Below are 15,962 nucleotides of genomic sequence, written 5' to 3' on the forward strand. Positions count from 1 at the left end.
AACATTATATGTAGTCACAGGAGAAGGGAAGTATAGATAGCATAAGCAACATGGTCAGTGGTATTGTAACAGCTATGTAAGATGTCAGAGGGGTAGTAGCTTGGGGGTGGGGGTTATCACTTTGTAAGGGGTGTAAATGTCTAACTATTATGTTGCTTTGTACACCTGAAACTAATTAAAACAAAAAACAAAAAACAGGAAATGGAGCCCTTACTGGATGTCCAGGCAGTCCTTTTATACTTCTTTAGCACTGTCATTGGAAGTCACCTTTAAAGGTATCTAAACATCAATTAAGCTGCAGAACAAAATCAATCTACTTAATCTTGTAAAAATGTTCTCATTCTCATTATTTGTTCCCATAAAAGAAATCCTTGTCAACTGTCTCTTTATTTGTTCTTTCCTTTGAGTTAAAATGAAGTGATTTCTATCTCCTAGAGGGACTATGTAGTTAATAAAAGGCAAATTGAATATTCCAAACTTTTTTGTCTATTGACCTGAGAGTAAAAAAATTATTATGGATTCTCTCAACAAGCATTTTTGAGTGCCTACTATGTGTTAAGTATTACTTCTATATCTTCTAGATTATAACAGTGAACATAAGAGATAAAAGTGCTGGCCCTTGTAGAAATTACATTTTAGGGCCACAGTATTATCCAAAGTAACATGCAGAAGGTTCTCTGTAAAAACATAAAGAAAAAAAATAGTAACTGAGTTTCACATCAAATTTTCAGTAAAAATTCATTTATTATAGCTTTTCACTTTTTCTTATATCTTTTTGCAATTTCAGGGGGCTTAATTCATATTTATAAATCAAGCATTGTGTGTATTTAGCCTTACTACACTCAGAATAAACTTAAACTTAAAAATATATTTATATTCATCATTCAGTAATTTCAATAATAGTATCAATAGATTCAAATCCTTAAAGACAAAATATATAAATGAATAGTTAACAACTCATAGAGGCAATATTTTCTCACCAGAACTTGAAAAAATTATTACTTTTTCAAAAACAATAAACAAATTAAGGATCAAGTGTCCTTAATGTCTTCTAGAATTTATATATATACATATATATGTATATATATGTATAAAACTATATATAGTTATATATAATTTATATATATATATACTATATATAACTTTATATAAATAACTATATATAGTTATATATATAGTTGTGACTATATATACTATAGTATATATATATATACTATATATATACTATATATATATAACTTTATATAAATAACTATATATAGTTTATATAACTATATATAAACTATATATATAGCATATATATAGTTTATATATATGTTCCATTGTATTTATGTACCACATCTTCTTTATCCAATCACCTATCGAAGGATACTTCAGTTGTTTCCATGTATTGACCACCATGAATAATGCTGCAATGAACACGGGTACATACTGTATAGTTACAAATAAATGTTTTCAAATTTTTCAGGTAGATACCCAGAAGAAGGGTTGCTGAGTCATAAGGTAACTATTAATTTTCTGAGGAATTTCCACACCGTTTTCTATAGAGATTGTACCAATTTACATTCCCACCAACAGTGTATGAGGGTTCCTTTTTCTCCACAGCCTCTCCAACACTTGTTCAAACTAGTCTTACTGATAATAATCATTCTAACAGGTAGGAGGTGGTATCTGATTGTGGTTTTGATTTACATTTCCCTAATTGCTAGCAAAGTTGAGCATCTTTCCATATACTTCTTGCACTTTGTCTTTTTGGAAGAAACTGTCTGTTCAGGTCCTCTGCCCATTTTTAATTGAATTATTTGCTTTTGTTTTTGTTTTTTTTCCTAGTTTAGTTGTATGGGTTCTTTATATGTTTTAGTTGTATGTGTTCTTTATATATTTTAGATATCAGCTGCTTACCAAGGTATTGTTTGCAAATATCTTCTTCAATTAGATTGGTTGCCTCTTTGTTTTGTTGATGGTTTCTTTTGCTGTACAGAAGCTTTTTAGTTTGATATAGTCCTATTCCTTTATTTTTGCTTTCACTTCCCTTGCCTTTGAGGTCAAATTCATAAAATCCTCTCTAAGACCAAGGTCCACAAGCTTAATACCTATGTTTTCTTCTATGTATTTTATGTTTTCAGGTCTTATTTTTAAGTCTTTGATCCATTTAGAGTTAATTTTTGTGTATGGTGACGAATAGCAGTTTAGTTTCATTCTTTTGCATGTGGTTTCCCAATTTTCCCAGCACCCTTTATTGAAGAGGCTTTCTTTTCTCTGTTGTATGTTTTTGGCTCCTTTGTCAAAAATTATTTGCCCACATATATGTGGATTTATTTCTAGGTTTTCAGTTCTGTTCCATTGGTCTATGTGTTTGTTTTTCTGCCAAAACCATGCTGTTTTGATTATTGTCGCTTTGTAGTATAATTTGAAGTCATGGAGTATGATACCTCCAGCTTTGTTCTTTTTTCCTTGGGATTCCTTTGTCTTGGGGGTCTTTTGTGGTTCCATATAAATCTAATGAATTTTTTTTCTATATCTTTACAAAATGCCATTGGGATTTTGATGGGGATTGCATTAAATCTGTATATTGGTTTGGGTAATATGGCCATTTTAACTCTGTTGATTCTTCCAATCCATGAATATGGAATATCTTTCTATTTCTTCGTGTTTTCTTTAATTTCTTTTAATGATATGTTACATATATAGAATGGAATACCACAACTCAGTCATAAGGAAAAATTAAATATTGCCATTTTTGGCAATATGGATGGATCTTAAGAATATCATAATAAGTGAAATAAATAAGATGGAAAAAGTAAAGAACTATATGATTTCACTCATATGTAGGATATAAAACTGAAAGCAACAAACAAACAATACAAGCAAACAAGAAAAAACATAGACACAGACAACAGTTTAATGGTTGTGAAAGGAAAAGGGGGGGTGGGAAGGAGTTATAAAAGGGTAAAGAGAGTCAAATATATGGTGAGTCAAATATAGGATGAGATTTGTCTTTGGATGGTGAACACAATGGAAGATAATATATTATAGAATTGTACTCTTGAAACCTACACAATTTTATTAACCATTGTCACCCCAGTAAGTTTAATAAAATTAAATATAGACATATTCATATTATATATGTTCTAATAATAACTATACAAATGGCCACTTGACTTTTCTAGTTCAATTAAAGTATTTTGAGATATGAATTCTTATATTTTATTATTAGTAGAGATGTTACCATAGCAGAAACATGTGGATAGAAGCTTTCAAAGTAAGTTAGCTGGTATTACAATAGAAAGATCCAGAGAATTCCCCAGGTTGATCTTGATACATGTCAGATCTAAAATAATATTTGTTCAAAGTAGAGTGTTTGGGCAGACTAAGTTAAAAATACTCTGTATAAAGAACATTGGAAATGCACTGGATTGAATACAAACCTTGAGTGTCAACAGCCCATGTTTATGTTTGTTCTAGGACTGCCATTAAAAAAAAAAAAAAAATGTCTATCCCAGGGAAGAATGTAGAAAGAAACACCTGGAAGTAACATCACTGAATGTCTTAAAAATTTAAAAAAAAAAAAAAGGAATAAAAAGGTCAATAAAATTTTTAGTGTTGGGATCATGGGATCATGGGCATTTTTAACAGAAAATAGTCACACTTAAGTAGAAGCAACTAAGAAGATTAACAAGAGAAGTAATGAAATTATTAGATTTGGATCCTTGTTTTTCTTTTGTTGCTATGTAATAATAATTGGCGTTAAGCCCGGAAGAAATACTCATTTCCAACTCCTATCAATCTTATAATGACCTCATGATCTCTTATACATTAAATGATATTTCTTCATTAGCTTCTATGAAGCCCAAAGCCCAGGAACAATGGGAGAGTGGAGCTGTCTGACACCCAGTCTGTTGCTGTGATTCAGATCCTAGCTTGCCTCAATGTATGCTCTTTTTAATTCATACAAAAACAGATGATTAGAGAAATGGGGAAATGATTATATGTACATCTAGAATTTTAATAGCTAATAAGATGTGGAGTTATTTAGCATACACATTATTAAGTGAACATATATAGAGAAAAATAACAGCTTTGCTTAATACCATATAAACAAAAATATGGTTAACACATTTCCCAAAGCCGAGAGCCAAAACATGATTGCTTGATTTATTTAATAAAATATATTGTACGTGTCTATACTTTAGATCAGGATTACATTATGAATAGATCCCTATTCTTAGGGAACTCAAAATCTAGTAGGAGAAAGAAACACATTGACACTATGTTAAACAAAAATGTTAATAAGCTGGAAAATACTGGAAGGTACTATATCTAGGTAAGAGTTAAAGGATTCGGGAAGGGAAAATAAAAGGACAAAAGTATAAATAGGAGTTCTAGGTTGATAAGGAAGAGATGGACATTCCCAAAAACAAAATGTATAAAGAAAAACTATTTTCGGTCTGTGTCATAGAGCCCCTTGTACCTAAGAACTGAAACTCAAATTCTTTTGCAAGGGATAGCATGCTCATTATGGGTCTCAAGCAAGAGTAATAATGATTTACTTTTTTATTTATTACACACGTAAGTAGGGAATTGGAAAAATAACATAGTGTTAAACCGATGGGTTCAAATCAGGCTTATCACTTTGTTATAGAACCTTCTCCGATCTCAATTTTACAATCTGCAAAATGGCGATAAAAATTACTGTATAGGGTTAGTGTGAGAATTCAATGAGATGTATATGTAATGTATTTGGCACATGGATAAATGGGGTAGATTTGAGGAGAAATGTTTAAGATAAAAATACAGATATGGCAGAGTAGTACTCCATTGTAGAAATGTACCACAATTTCTTTATCCAATCATCTATTGATGGGCATTTCAGTTGTTTCCATATTTTCGCTTATACGTGAATCTGAAGAACAGAATAAATGAGCAAACAAAATAGAAATAGACTCATAGATACAAAGAAAAAAACTGATGGTTGCTAGATGGGAGGTGGGGTTGGAGATGGGTGAGAAAGTGAAGGGATTGGAAACTACAAATTGGTAGTCACAAAATAGTCATAGGAATGTAAAATACAGTATGGGGAATATAATCAGTAAGATTGTAAAGACTATGTAGGGTGTCAGATGGGTAATGGACTTATCAGAGGGATCACTTCATTAATATATAAATGCCAAACCACTGTGCTAAAACTAATATAAAATAATGTTGAATGTCAAGTATAATTAAATATATATAGATATAGATAGATGATATAGATATAGATATATAGATATTGGATACTGGTGGTAGTTAAACTTACAGGAATAGACAGAATAGAAGGAAGAAGAAAAAAGAAGAAAAATATGTGCTGAGAAAGGAACAGAGTTTGGAGACCCACTGGTCCCCCAAGTAGAAAGTATGGGTAGGATAAGGGGACTCAACAAAAGAAATAGGGGTATGGGAGTCTGCAAAGCAAGAAGAAAACTTGAGAAATACAGATTAATGGACAGACAGCCAGTGAAGGCTCCTTTCAGGATCTCAGCCTACTAAAGTCTGGACAAATTTCTTACCGCCTTTTCTAATTGGATAACTTCTGTGGCAGGAACGAACACCCTCTGGGTGCACATAATTAATGAATTGGTTATTCCTCCGGGAATCCCTCTTGTAACTAAGGGTAACCCTATTTCAAAGATATTCCTTTAAAAGGCTGTATAATCTACTGGTAGTGTTTATTTTAACACTTGAAAGTCTCTTATAATTGACCCTAGGGTGAAAGCTACTGTGATCTTAGGGGCAGACAGTCTAGTACCTGCCACCTACATAAGATGTACAGTTCTGGATGCACATGTAGATCTCTGGAAAGAAAATATTGTTACAGTTACTAGACAGTACCCTCACACATGGGACCTACAACATTTGGGATATCCAGATTGAATTGCCTTCAATCATGGCCTCTGCTATGGCTGGTAAATGTCAGGGTTCCCAACTCTGTTTGGATAATTGACTCTAGTCCCTGTCTTTGGGAGCACTTTGTCTTAATTCAATCTACTACAGCAAAATACCACACACTAGGTAGGTTATAAATGACAAAACTTCATTTCTAATAGTTCTGGAGGCTGGAAGTCTGAGATCAGGGTGCTGACATGGTCAGGTGTGGGCTATCTTCAGGTTACAGACTTCATGTTATATCTTCACATCACAGAAGGAGCTAAGGAGTTCTGTGGGGTCTCTTTTATAAGAGCACTAATCCCATTTATGAGGGTTCTGCCATCATAACCTAATAACATTGCAAAGGTCCCCCCTCCTAATACCATCATGTTGGGCATTAAAATTTCAATATATTAATTTCGGGGGACATAAACATTCAGACCATAGCAGCTTACTTGAGGGCAGGTTGATTGGTCCCAATTTCCATACCACTAACAGTATATTGGGTCAGATGTTCAGTTTTGATGAGAAACTAGTGGTTGTTATAAACTGAATGTTTGTGTTTCCCCAAATTCATATATTGAAGCCCTAACTCCCAATGTGATAGTATTTGGAGACAGGGGCTTTTGGAGGTAATTAAGATTAGATGAGATCACGAGAGTAGGACCTTCATGATGGGGTTGGTATCCTTTTAAGAAGAGATACCAGAAAGCTCTCTCTCTCCCATCGCTCCTTCGCAGTGCCCTGTGGACACACAGCAAGAAGGTAGCCATCTGAAACCCTAGGAGAGAGCTCTCCCCAGAAACCGACTATGCAGGCTAATAAACTGCCTTTCAAAAAAGTAAATCTGATGGGAAATAATATCTGTAATATTCAAGAGCCCACAGATCATGTCTAGTTTGAAGTTACCTATGTTTTCAAAAACTCCAATTGCAAAAGTGATTGAAGTGTTTTGCATATAGGCAGGTTATAGATGCTATAGATGCTATAGGCAGGTTAGTCCATATAAAGGACGAAGGAACATGCCCAAGTGGAGGCATGTATTGTCTGCACTACCCAAGAATCCAACAAGATCCTGGGATTCCTTTTTGGTAGGGGGACCTGAAGAGACAACGTTTTATTTATTTATGTATGTATATATGTATGTATGTATTTTGATTGCAGGAGAATTAGAGTGACAAGAATCTGCTCACATAGCTCCCCAAAATTTTACTTGGTGGTCAGGTTCCTGAATTTAACTAAGTGTATTCTGATTTTAAGTTACACAAATTAAGAAGCCAGTCCTAAGATAGCAGAAAATCCCCAATAGTATTTGTAGTCATATAAACATTAGAAATTAGTTTGAAAAAGTAAGGTCTTCATGGTTTCAGAAAACTATGTAAGCTTACTTCTAGTTTAAAGGACTAAGTTAAAGAGCAACTAACATACTATTACTAAAAAAAAAAAAAAAAAAAAAAAAAAAGAGCTGTTCATCCAATTGCATAAGTAGAATTAGGACAGAAAAAGCTTGTATCTGGGGCAGCCAAAAACACAGTCTGAATATATAAAGGTAGTCAGATATAACATTTTCTCTATAGAGGACAAATATACATTAGTGTCTTTTTAAATAAAGACTGAAAATTCAATGTAACCTTTGGATTAAATCTCTATATATACAAACTGCCCCCAAAGATGTCAAATTTAAATGGAAGTAAGCTCGGCTGTGCAGATTCAAGGGTTCAGATTGAAAGGAAAAATGAATCAACAACTCCTAACATGTGCACTAGTTAATACCATAATCCTACTGGGGCAGTAATAAGGACAAAAATGACAAGAAGGGCTCTCTAACGTACAGTGCTGGCAATAAGCCTGACACTTTACCTTCATTATCTCTAATCCTGGCAACAAGCTCACAAAATGGCTATTATCTCAATTTCACTGAGAAGGAAACTGAGACTCAGAGAGAGTCAATAACTAGCCCGAGACTACACAGGCGACAAGGGACAAGCTAGATTTTAACCTAGCTCTCTGTGGATCCCAGGCTCAGAATCTTTACCTTGTGTGACTCTGCCTCACTGTCAGAAAGAAAAAAGGAACAAAATGGGATTGGAGGGAGAAAAATGGAAAATATCAAACAGCAGGAGGATATCAAAAAGTGGTGGGGAAAAAGGCAATGGAAAACAGGCTAGGAAGACATCAACAAGAGATAAGAAAGAAAGCCGAAGGGGAAGCTTGGGCAAGGAAGGAGCCAGGTGGCATGTGCCTCAAAAAAAATGAATTTTTCTGAATTCTCAATGTGTAAAAAGAAAGGTGTTAGGAAAAACATTTAAAGGAACAGCTGGAGAGAACTACCAAAGAGACAGAAGGTAAAGGGCCAATTAAAAATAGAAGTAAAATCGAGAGAGAGAGAGAGAGAGAGAGAGAGAGAGAGAGAGAGAAAACAATTAAGTGAAGCAATTTGAAAGATAAATCACTCAAAGGAGAAGTGAGTTAATAGAATCCAATTTAAAAAAATTGAAATGACTTCTGTGTTTCAAACCAACCCCATACAAATGAAACCAAACACACACAAACACGCAGCACAAGCCTGCACTCTCTATCGTTAGCCAAAAACATAATTTCAGAAGTTATTGTGAAGTAATTTGAAATTTCTAATGAATTCAGAGTAAGCAGTCAGAGGCCTTTGTGTAATGTTTAAATGACAGAGAAGAATCCAGTTTTCTAGCTAGGATCAACTGCTTTGATAGATGTAACAAATCCACTAAGCAATAGCTATCTATTGTTTCATATCATTAAAACAAGTCTGCTTAAGGTCATAAAGTGGTAATTATACACACCTAGACAAAAAAGGACTAGTTTCTGCTCATTTTAAACAGATAAGGCATTGGCCAGCTGAGTTGATTTCCATTGCATCTTGATTGCTAATTTTTCTGACTGTTGTCAGTGAGGGCCACCCTTGCTTTCACACTCTGCACAAGGCATTTCTTCACTTTGTGAAATTTACCTATGTACAAAAAAACTCTATGTGAACTGAATATATTTTTAAATGAATATGGGACTTTCTTAAGAGGTCTGTGAACATTGATTTTGCTTGTATAGCTCATTTTAGAAATACTTATTCAGATCCCTTGCTTTAGATGCTCTATGCCACACAGACTATGTTACTCCACACACTGAGTGCTACAACTGGGAAAAAGGTGTCTTTTGTGTCCAAGCAGACTTTGAATGTTTACTAGGGACTTTCTGACATTGAACACTACCTTTCAAAAGCTCACAATTTTATCTGTCTGCTTTACTATTTTACCCTCATCATATAAGTTTGTTCACTGAAAAAGAAAAACGGAGAATAATTTCTTAGAAATAAAATTCAGAATCTTCCACTTCTTTAAATGTGTCCTATTCAACATCCAACAGTAAATATTTGAGCAACTTTTATGTACCACATTCTGTGTCAGGTGCAAAGAATATGAAGCTGAACAAAGGAGACATACTTCATTCACAAATATTGCAGTGTTGTTTCACACAGAATTCATAATATATCTTGTGCATGCATAAGTTAGAAGTATAAGGTTCAATGGGGGTTTATATGAGGGGCTTCTAAGCTAGGCTTGGAAAATTAGGGAAGTCTCCCAGCAACAAATAACCTCAAAGGTGATTCAAGGTGGGTAGATGTTAGATACATGAAGTATATAAGGTAAGATTAGTTGGATAGACATATCCCAGGGATACGAGGAAGCTGATAATTGTTCATTGTTATTGCAGTATAGATGCAAATGATGAGAAAAGAATTTGGAAAGGCAAGAAAATGCCATACTATAAAGGGTCTTAGTAAAGCATGCTTGGGTCTTTGAAATTTACCAAAGATCAAGAAGAGTCTCTCAAACAGGTCTGATGTGATAGGTTTGTGACTTACGCAGCCTCATCGGGATGTCAGCTTCAAGGGGCCACATGCTCGGTTTAAGTCTTTGATATTCCCACCTTGAAAGTCTTAACTATTTTTCAACAAGGAGCCCTGTATTTTCATATTTGTATTTTCTCAAAAATTATGTAGCATATCCTGCATTTGGAATTAGATTTAGCTGCATGTAATAACAACAACAACAATGTGTGGTTAAATAAAGTGATGGTTTATTTCTCTCTCATATAAAAGAAGTTTGCAGCTATGCAGACCAGGGTTGGCGTGGCTATTCCACAGATACCAGGGATTCAGCTTCCTTCTTTCTAGCCCCTTTGCCATCCTTAGTGTGTGAATCTTATTCTCATAACCTCACAGTTTAAAATGGCTGCTGAAATTCCATCATCGAAGCCATATCCCAGGCACCAAAAAAGAAGAAAGGCAAAAGGTATACCTCCTTCTGTGGCTATCACCTTTACAGAGCTATCCTGAATACAATTGTAACTGTTTTTCAAGAAGGAGAAAGAAATAGACATTGTGTAGTCATTTAAGAAATTCTTGTTCAAGAAGCCATAAAATGTATGCCTGCAGGAAATGCCAAAATCAGATTTGCATTTTATAAAGATTATCGTAGAAGAAGTGCGCAGGAAGTTGAAATCAGCGGCTAACAGACTACGCTGTTAAGGTAATTGTGGTCTGAGTTGATGGTGAAGAGGCAGAAGGAATTCGGCTAAAGACCTCATTACTTGCTTAAGAAATCTGGTGGTTCTTAAAAGTAATTCAGCGAGATATAGAACAAAACAGGTCAGAGAAGCAGGCCAAGTTTTAAAGATCTGTGGGAAAGTTAAGTGATGATACTTAGGACCTGGTTGTATCTGTGGGCCTGGAGCCCAGGAGAGAGTGGGAGCTAGAGACAGATTTGAGGCATCAGCACAGGGGTGGGATTTGAGGAGGGAACATTTGAGTTCCCTCAGGAAGGCATACCATGTTTCCCTGAAAATAAGACCGGATCTTATATTAATTTTTGCTCCAAAAGATGCATTAGGGCATACTTTCAGGGGATGTCTTATTTTTTCATGTACAACAATCTACATTTATTCAAATACAGTCATATCCTCTTCTTCTGGAACACTGTCATGATGTAGTAAATGCATCGGTCTGGCGGACGATCTTAATTGTGGCTCATTTTCAGGGTAGGTCTTATTTTCGGGGAAACAGGGTAGCTATAATTCCACTTAAAGTGTTTGTATGCAACCTATGGAAAGAAAAACAATTAAGTCTAAATTTTAATTGACTAGCAAGAGAAGACTGTGTTTCACTTATGATCGAAAAAAGAATGAGTCACATTGAAGATCTTCAGTCCAGTGCTATCATGGCCTAGGATGGGGAAACTGAGTGCTTTGTAGAGCCCACCTGCGTGCCTTTTCCTCTGTGTGGAGGGTGACTGCTTAAAATTCTGAATAACTCCTATCTCCTCCATTCATTAAAAACTAATTTATATGTGACAGAGAACATGCAAGGCACTTGGGTTATTGTGGAGAGCAAGATAGACAAGGTCCTGCCATCATGGACTTCACAGGATAGAACCATTTTTTCAAAAGTCATTATCATTGTGTCAAGGGAGAAGAGGGGCCTTACACGGGCTTCTTTAACCCGTGAATACAAAGGGATGGATATAGGGCCCCTTCCCTTGTGTTACCGCTCTGCCTTGTACTACTATAGCAATCAAAGCATTGTGTTATATGCATCTTTATTTGCTTATGATTACTTGTATTTCACATGCACATCCAGACTGATGCTTTTGGAGCTTAAATTATAGTGCATTCCTCCTCTGCTCGGAAGACCTCACTAACAATAAAAGACAAAGTCCTTAAAATAACCTACCTCATCTGTCCTTTGCTATCACTCTGACTTCATCTCCTAATTTTCATTCCTTTCTTCACAATAATCTATTCACACTAGCCTCTTGCATTAAACATACACCCAGAGTTTGGCCTGATCCACCTTACCCTTCGTTCTAAAAATTTCCCTCTGCTTAGAACACTTTCTCCAGAGAGCGACTTGGCTAGTGCCCTCGCTTCTTTCAAGTCTTTGCATAAGTCTCACCTTCTCAATGTGGACTCCCTGACTGGCCTACTTAATACCAGATACTTCCCATTCTCCCCACATTCTAATCACATTGAACCCATTGCAATTTTTCTAAAGCACTTTTTACCATGTAATATGTCACTTACTTGTTGTTGTTATTATTCTTTTTTGCTTCTCTACCCCTCTCCCCATGAAAATACAAGTCCCACAAAGACGGGAATATTTGCCTCTCTTGTCACCATTGTATCTGAAGCACCTAGAAGAGTAGCTGGAATGTAATAATGGGGTGCTCAACAAATATGTATTGAATGACAGAACAGGGTTCTTCCCTCTACATGGAGCTCCTTGAGAGCTGACACTGTATTTCCCTGTCTTTGGATCCAGAGGATCTGCCACTGTTCATGGTATGTATTAGGCTCCTAAAACAATATATACTGAACTCATGAACAAGTAAATAAAATAATGAATGAATGATTATAGCTTTAGCTCTGAGTAGCTTTACTGAGTGTACATAGATGTTTGGAACATAAGAATATTTTATTTTTTATTAAATGTGAGGATTCAGGATGAAAAGTATCAAGGTTCTAAATAGGTATATGATTAAGAATAGAGGGGAAAGAAAATTTCTTTAAGGATATGATGCCATTTCTACACTTAAAAGTTTTAGTATTGAAACGGCAATTTAACTGAATCAAGAATAGAGTTAAAAAATAAATTAAAGCCTATTGTAGTCACCACGCTGTGAATTGGAACCCCAGAACTTTTAAGTTTATAACTGGAAGCTTGTACCTTTTGACTAACATCTCCCCATTTTCACCAACCCACAGCCCCTGGCATCAATAATTCTACTCTGTTCCTAGGAGTTCAATTTTTTTTTAGATTCCTCATATAAATGATATCATACAGTATTCGTTTTTCTTGTCTGACTTATTTCAGTTAGGATTAAGCTCTCAATGTCCATCCATGTTGTCACAAATGAAAGGATTTCCTTCACAGATTCTTTATTTGTTTATCTATGGATAGTGTAGATGGACACTTAGGGGTTGTTTCCCTGTCCTTGCTAGTGTGAATAATGTTGCAATGAACATGGGAGTGCAGATATCTGTTCAAGATTCTGATTTCATTTCCTTTGGATATATACCTAAAAGTGGGATCGCTGGATCATATGGCAGTTCCAGTGTTAATTTTATTCAGGAACCTCCATATTGTTTTGCACAATGACTACACCAATTTATATTTCCGCCAACAGTGTGCAAGGGATTGCTTTTCTCCATATCCTCACCAACACTTATTATCTCTTGTCTACTTGTTGATAGCCATTCTAACAGATAGCTCATTGTGGCTTTGATTTGCATTTCCAGACGATTTGTGATGTTGAGCATTTTTTCATATACCGACTGGCTACTTGTTTTTGGAAAAAATGTCTATTCAGGTCCTCTGCCAATTTTTTAATCAGATTGTTTGGGGCTTTACGTTTGATTGCTTGCTATTGAGTTGTATGAGTTCCGTATAGATTTTGGACATTAACCCCTTATTAGATATATGTTTTGCAAATATTTGTTCCATACCACAAATTAAGTTTAGTCCCACTTATTTCCGGTTTTGTTGCCTGTGTGCTATTGGTGTCATATCAAAAAACTTGTTGCCAACACCAATGTCACAAAGCTTTTTTTCTGTTTTCTTCTAGGAGTTTGTGGTTTCGGGCCTTATGGTGACTATAGTTAACAATACTGTAATTAAAAATTGCTAATACAGTAGGTTTTAAATGTTCTTAACACACACACACACACACACACACACACACAAATGTAAATTATGTGAGGTAACAGAAGTGTTAACTATCCCTATTGTAGTAATCATTTTGCAAAAGATAGTTTTGTGTACCTTAAACATACAAAATATTATACGTCAATCATTTCTCAATAAAGCTTGTAAAAACACATGTAAAGAAGCCTATTGTATCAGACAATAGAGTCATTCTATAAGAATAAAGCACTGAATAAATGTATCTGGATACGAATGCAAACTGAATACAATACACTAACAAAAGATGTAAGTGGATCAGAATTGAAAACAATGCTTATAAATTCATATTGTTGGCAATTTTTTAAAAAAATCTACTTTTTTTCATTAAAGATAAAACATGGAAAATTCTGGAGTATTTAGAGACAGAAAAAATTCCAATTTATTTGGAATGGCTCTTTTTAATTGTTGGATGAATAAACGAGGTAGGCACTTAATTGTCTGTCTAAGAGTCCATAAATAATGGACTATAGTCTCTATAAAAACATTTTATGAATGGAAGTTAGCGAGAGCAAAATTTCTAATGAACAATGGTATTCTATTTGTTTTATTACGTAATGGAAGGTAGAGTTTTTTTAAGTGGGGCAAAAAGAAATAAACATAAACAAGAAAATTAATTAAAGACATTTTAAACCATAAAGCTAAAAAGATATTAGGAAGGGAGAAAGCTAAACATGTATAGAAAACCCAAGAAATTATCGACCTTCCACAATGTATGATGAGAATAAAGAGTAGTGATCAATTTTCAGGGGAGAAAACAGGCAAACTTGAAAAGCTATCAATAATGGACAAGTTATTTATGGGACAATTTCCAGAAAAAGAAAAAAATAGTAATAATGAAGGGCACGGTCCAGGACTCCGCCTATTACTAGGACACCATTTGGAGAAGCCAGAGCTCATGTAGTGGGCAATTTTTCCAAGTGGACAAGTGTTTCTGGATTCTGCAAGAGTCAAGAGCTGCATAAGTACAGCCTTTTTTTTTATTTTTTATTTCTACTGTTAAAAAGAGAAGAAAAACATAAGAAAACATAGCAAACATAATGATGGATAGTGTCATTTCTTTCATTCTCTCCCTTTTTTTCTTGAGAAAGAGAAAACATTGCAAGCTAGAAACATTTTACAATATTTATGGCAATACTACTATGTTCCAGGCACTTGCTATGGGCTTGGAATTATAGCAGTCAGCAAGATACATGGAGTCATCTATGCGTATCATCAGTGTGTGCCTTATTGCGGAATTCTTTGTCCAGAGTGGCATAACTACTTTGTCTGTAAGTATATTCACACTCAGGAATTGATGCTGGGTACGGTGAGCTTACCAGACCATTGTGAGAGAGCCACACTCTGAGTCTCTTTTGTTTTTCCCTCTCTCTCTTCCCCTCTCTTTCATCATCTACGTTCCAAGCTATCCAGGGGGGTGTTGTATTTTTGCATAATGTAAGTTACCGTTTTCTAGCCCCTAATAATAGAACCCTTCCTGTGCATTACCCAATTATAAAACACATATGCAATTTTCTGATATATCAAGACCCTATTCCCAGTCTCAATTTCCAAATCAGTCAGGAGGGGGACAAGCTATTCTGCAATTATCAACCACCTAAATATCTCAGTGACTTGCGACCACAAAGTTTATTTCTAGCTCATACTGAATGTTTACTGGGTGGTAAGGAGAATCTATTCATTTCTGTCACTTAAAGTATCAGGCTGACAGTCTGTATCTCAACACAGCTTTAATGTTCAGAGAATGAGGAAAAAACAGTATGAAAAACCCGTCAGCTCTTAACACTTATGCTTGGAAGTGACAACTGTTACTCGCATTCACATTTCATTGGTCAAAGAAAGTTACATTTCCATCCCAGAGTTCAAGAGCATGGGAATGTATAGCCTCACTTCAGGGAAAGCATCAAATATATCTTTGAAAATTAATGTAGCCTACGACATTTAACTCTCCTACACAGCAAGCTGCCGCACATGTTAACCTTGTCTCTCCAATTACTCGCTCCATATATCACTTTCTAATAACTGGTTTGGCCGCTCAATTTTAATAATTTATGAATTCTTCCTCTCTGGTTTACTAGACTGAGATTGTTGCTAGATTCTCATTAGTATGTGGTTCCCTAATTTTACTTTGCTCTACAGCTTTGTCCTGTATCACCCTGTGATCCAGCTCGTACTTGGCAAAAAGTTAGGCCTCTCGCCTCCTTCTTTGTTCCCCAGAATAGGTCCTTAAGTAGCATAGCAGAGACTATGCTGTCGGTGTTGCCAATTTCTATTCCATTTCGCTCTTCCTGGT

This window comes from Rhinolophus ferrumequinum, chromosome 5 (genome assembly GCF_004115265.2).
Source record: "Rhinolophus ferrumequinum isolate MPI-CBG mRhiFer1 chromosome 5, mRhiFer1_v1.p, whole genome shotgun sequence".
In the NCBI taxonomy this organism is placed as follows: domain Eukaryota; kingdom Metazoa; phylum Chordata; class Mammalia; order Chiroptera; family Rhinolophidae; genus Rhinolophus; species Rhinolophus ferrumequinum.